Raw genomic sequence first — 6,000 nt, 5'->3', positions numbered from 1 at the left:
AACCCTGGAGACAAACAAAAAAAAAAAAAAAAAAAAAGGAAGGAAGGAAAAAAAAAAGAAACTACCTCCTTTGCGGTGAGGACCAGACTGGAACCTGGTCACATACATAGCAAAGCAGGTGTGCCAACCACATAAGCTATTTTGTTGATCCTAGTCTCCAATTATAGAACAATATATGAAATTTGAGTATTCTTATTATCTTGGTAGCATTTTTTTTTCTTTTAACTCCAGGGTAATTACTGGGGACTGGTGCCTGCACTGCTGACAGCCATTTTTTCCCTTTTTCTTTGGGAGTGGGGGTGAGACAAAGAGAAACTGAGAGGGGAGGGGAGGTAGGGAGGGAGAAAGAAACATAGACACCTACAGACCTGCTTCACCACGCATGAAGCATCCTTGCTGCAGGTGGGAAGCCAGGGGCTCTAACAGGGACCTTTCCCCGGGTTCTTGCACTTAGTATTATGTGTACTTAACCAGGTGCACGGCCCCCTGGCCCCCACCTTTGTAGAAATTGACCAGGACTACCAATATTTTTTTCTTTCCCAATAGACTTTCTTTCAATAGACTTTTAGCCGCACTTTTGTTGTTAAATTTTCTTCTATTTTTAGACTAAGGCAAGCATAAACCTATGGGTCTACATCAAATTAAAAAGCTTCTGCACAAAAAAAAAAACCACTACCCAAACCAAGAGACCCCTCACAGAATGGGAGAAGATCTTTACATGCCAAACATCAGACAAGAGGCTAATAACCAGAATATATAAAGAACTTGCCAAACTCAACAACAAGAAAAGAAATAACTCCATCCAAAAATGGGGGGGAGGATATGGACAGAATATTCAACACAGAAGAGATCCAAAAGGCCGAGAAACACATGAAAATATGCTCCAAGTCTCTGATTGTCAGAGAAATGCAAATCAAGACAACAATGAGATACCACTTCACTCCTGTGAGAATGTCATACATCAGAAAAGGTAATAGCTTGGCCCGGGAGGTGGCGCAGTGGCTAAGAAAAGGTAATAGCAGCAAATGCTGGAGAGGTTGAGGGGTCAAAGGAACCCTGCTACACTGCTGGTGGGAATGTCAACTGGTCCAAACTCTGTGGAGAACAGTCTGAAGAACTTTCAGAAGGCTAGACATGGACCTACCCTATGATCTTGCAATTCCTCTCCTGGGGATATATTCTAAGGAACCCAACACACCCATCCAAAAAGATCTGTGTACACATATGTTCTTGGCAGCACAATTTGTAATAGCCAAAACCTGGAAGCAACCCAGGTGTCCAACAACAGATGAGTGGCTGAGCAAGCTGTGGTATATATACACAATGGAATACTACTCAGCTGTAAAAAATGGTGACTTCACCATTTTTTCAGCCAATCTTAGATGGACCTCAAAAATTCATGTTAAGTGAAATAAGTCAGAAACAAGGATGAATATTGGATGATCTCACTCTCAGGCAGAAATTGCAAAACAAGATCAGAAGAGAAAACACAAGTAGAACCTGAACTGGAATTGGTGTATTGCACCAAAGTAAAAGACTCTGGGGTGTGTGTGTGGGGAGAATACAGGTCCAAGAAGGATGCCAGAGGACCTAGTGGGGGTTGTATTGTTATATGGAAAACTGAGAAATGTTATGTATGTACAAACTATTGTATTTACTGTCGAATGTAAAACAATTCCCCAATAAAGAAAAATTTTTAAATATTTTATTTTATTTTTTTATTCCCTTTTGTTGCTCTTGTTGTTGTTTTTTTATTGTTGTAGTTATTGTTGTTGTCGTCGTTGTTGGATAGGACAGAGAGAAATGGAAAGAGGAGGGGAAGACAGAGAGGAGGAGAGAAAGATAGACACCTGCAGACCTGCTTCACCGCCTGTGAAGCGACTCACCTGCAGGTGGGGAGCCGGGGTTCGAACTGGGATCCTTATGCCAGTCCTTGTGCTTTGCGCCACCTGCGCTTAACCCGCTGCGCTACAGCCCGACTCCCTAAAGAAAAATTTTTTTAAATCTTCTATTTTTGACAACTGACAAAAAAAAATGCTACAAACTTTTAAAATGTATTAATCTGACCTTATTTTGAAAAAAATCCAAACCCACAAAGTTGAAATAGTAGTATTAAAATAGTGGTGCTTCCAAAAATTATCTCCCTCCCAAAAAAAAAAGGCAGAGCGATCAATAAAGGTAAGCAAAAGATCACTTGGAGATCATTATCTTTTTGGACAAGGGAATTGAAAAGACAAAGTAAGTTGGCTGTTATGTACACTAATTGGGATACTTTGGCATACTAATTTTTTGGAGGTAGTAATTACTTTATTGATTTAAGCAGAGAGTCAGCTAAGTGGACAATTTTACATATTCTGGTCTTTTATGTTTGCAATGAAAATATATAAAGAAGTGCACCAACATGGTATACTTTTAAAAAAATATTTATTCCCTTTTGTTGCCCTTGTTTTATTGTTGTAGTTATTATTGATGAGAAATGGAGAGAGGAGGGGAAGACAGAGAGGAAGAGAGAAAGAAAGACACCTGAAGACCCGTCTCACCGCTTGTGAAGTGACTCCCCTTCAGGTGGGGAGCCGGGAGCTTGAATCGACTTCCCATGGTATACTTTTTTAAAAATTATTTTATTTAAAAAAGGAGACATTAACAAAACCATAGTATAAGAGGGGTACACAGTTCCACACAATTCCCACCACCAGCTCTCCGTATTCCATCCCCTCCTCCCCTGATAGCTTTCCCATTCTTTTTTTTTAAATTTTTTAAATTATATTTATTTATTTTCCCTTTTGTTGCCCTTGTTAGCTTTCCTAGTCTTTATCCCTCTGGGAGTATAGACCTTTTTTTTTTTTTTTTTTTTTGCCTCCAGGTTTATTGCTGGGGCTTAGTGCCTACACTATGAATCCCCTGCTCCTGGAAGCCATTTTTCCCCCTTTATTGCCAGTGTTGTTACTATTATTGTTGTCATCGTTGTTGGATAGAACAGAGAGAAATGGAGAGAGGAGGGGAAGACAGAGAGGGGGAGAGAAAGACAGACACCTGCAGACCTGCTTCACCACCTGTGAAGCGACTCCCCTGCAGGTGGGGAGCCGGGAGCTCGAACCGGGATCTTTCCGCCGGTCCTTGCGCTTCGCTCCACGTGCGCTTAAGCCGCTGCGCTACCGCCTGGCCCCCCATGGTATACTTTTTAAATGTCCTTTCCTGAAGGGGGCATCTTCCCTAATATATATATATATTTGTATATATGTTTCAGTGATTTAATATTGATTAACAAAATTATGTGATAACAGGAGTATAGCTCCACACTGTTACCATCACTAGAGCTCTATGTCCCCATTCCCTCCAATGGAAACTGCAGTAATTCTCCAAAGATCATAGATATGGGTTGACTTATTTCTATATCTATATCTATAGATATTTGCTCAATTTTTTTTCTATGATCCTGCCTTCTCTTCCTTTTTCCCCCTTTTTTCTTTCTTTCTTTTTTTGTTTGGTTTTTTGCCTCCAGGGTTGTTGTGAGGGCTCGGTGCCTGCACTACGAATACACTGCTCCTGGAGGTTATTTTTTCCCCCTTGTTGTTTATCATTGCTGTTATTGCTGTCGTGTTGTTGGATAGGACAGAGAGAAATCGAGAGAGGAGGGGGAAGACAGAGAGGGGGAGAGAAAGATAGACACCTGCAGACCTGCTTCACCACTTGTGAAGCGACCCCCCTCCCCCTGTGGGTGGGGAGCCAGGGGCTGGAACCAGGATCCTTACCCTGGTCCTTGCGCTCTGCACCATGTGTGCTTAACCTGCTGGGCTACCACCTGGCTCCCCTTCTCTTACTTTCTAAGTCTCATCTCCACCTATTGCTACTTCTGAATGTCCTTCCTTTTTCCTCTTCTCTGTCTAGATCTTTATGGAATGGGAGTTCAGAGCCCTCTTGCCATCTTCCTCTAACCTTTCTCCTCCTCTTGGAGTATGAACCAAAATTCTTTTCGGGGTGTAGAAGGTGGGAGTTCTGGCTTCTTTAATTGCTTTTCTGCTGAACATGGATGTAGCAGTTCAAGCCATACCCCCAGTAGTGGTATATTGCACCAAAGCATGGAACTCTGGGGAAGGAGAGAAAGGAAGGATCTTGTGTGGGGGTAGGAGTGAGAGAAGGGGAGCTGGGGCTTGGGTGAGGGTGGGGTGGGGTCCTGGGGCATGATGGTGGAAAACCACCTGAGTTGGAATTTGAATGTTTTGCAAACACTTATTACAGGGAGATAAGAAATTGTACCCATGGTCAACAACTATACTGTAATCATCCATTAAACCCTCAATTATGTTGAAAAAAAGGAGGTGCAAGTATGTTTGCGGGTACTGTCGTACACAGTTAAACTACATGTCTTTATGTATGAGTGGATATGTGTATATATTTAGACAGCAGAGCAGGTAGATGTTGATGGAATAATCATATTCTAAATATGTGTCACTTTTTTTTTTTTTTTGGTCTCCAGGGTTATCACTGGGGCTTAGTGCCTGCACTACAAATCCACTGCTCCTGGAAGCTATTTTTTCTCTTTTGTTGCCTTTGTTATTTATTGTTGTTGTTGTTGGAAAGGACAGAGAGAAATGGAGAGATGAGGGAAAGACAGAGAGGGGGAGAGAAAGACTCCTGCAGACCTGCTTCACAGATTGTGAAGCAACACCCCCCTACCCACTCCCTGCAGGTGGGGAGTGGGGGGGACTCCAACCCGAATCTTTATGCCGGTATTTGCACTTTGCACCATGTGCGCTTAACATGCTGCGATACAGCCCGGCCTCCTATATGTGTCACTCTTAAAGGATGGTTTCTGGAAATTAGAACTAAGTGCAAGGACCCGCACAAGGATCTGGGTTCGAGCCCCAACTCCACACCTGCGCAGGTGGGAGGGGGGGTGCCTCACCAGCAGTGAAGTAGGCCTGCAAGTGTTCTTCTCTCTCCCTATCTCTCCCTTTCCTTTCAATTAGTCTCTGTCCTATCCAATAAAATGGAAAAAAAATGACCACTAACAGCAGTGGATTTGTAGTGCCAGCAGAGCCCCAGCAATAACCCTGGAGGCAAAAACAAATATTATAAGATGACTAAGCCTAGCTCAGTGGTCTGGGAGGTGTCACAGTGGATAAAGCCTTGGACTCTCAAGCATGAGGTCCAGAGTTCAGTCCCCAGCAGCACATGTCCCAGAGTGATGCTCTGGTTCTTTTCCCCTCTCTCTTCCTATCTCTCTTATTAATAAATGAATAACCTTAGAAAAGCCTAGCTCAGCAGCACATGAGTATTTTGAAATTTAAGGATTTGGAAAATTATATTCTTACTAGTAATGAAAACCGATCTATTGCTACTCCAAGACACAATTTTCTCTCAGTATTCATTTAAAGAACTACACTATTTGTGTGTGTGTGTGTGTGGGGGGGGGGGTGACGTACCTGGTTGAATGCACATGTTACAATGCACAAGGACCCAGGTTCAAGCCCCAGGTCCCCACCTGCAGGGAGGGAGCTTTGTGAGTGGTAAAGCAGTGCTACAGGTCTCTCTCCCTCTTACTATTTCCTCACTCCCTTTCAATTTCTGATTATCTCTATCCAATAAATAAATAAAAGTAATAATTTTTTTAAAGTACACTATTTGTAATATAGCCAATAAAAATCACCTCTTGGGCACCAGGACAGCCGCTCAAGAGTCAACAATATGGTCCAGGCCTTGCCCTCTACTTCTTCTTCTAGCGTTTGCCCTTCTTCCGTAGCCAGTCAACAGCGTCAGGTTGAGCCTGATGTAAAGTTTCAAGACCTCCTTTGAATCTGGAGAGGTGGCAGTCGTTGACTATGTGGGTCATAGTCTGTCTGGAGCCGCAGGGGCAGTTCGGGTCGTCTCTGGCTCCCCAGCGATGGAACATAGCGGCACACCAGCCATGGCCTGTTCGATAGCGATTGAGGAGGGCCCAATCATAACGTGCTAGGTCAAAGCCGGGTTGACGCTTGCAGGGGTCTGTGATGAGGTGTT

Source organism: Erinaceus europaeus, chromosome 4, assembly GCF_950295315.1.
Source record: "Erinaceus europaeus chromosome 4, mEriEur2.1, whole genome shotgun sequence".
Lineage (NCBI taxonomy): Eukaryota > Metazoa > Chordata > Mammalia > Eulipotyphla > Erinaceidae > Erinaceus > Erinaceus europaeus.
This window is presented reverse-complemented; position numbering follows the sequence as displayed.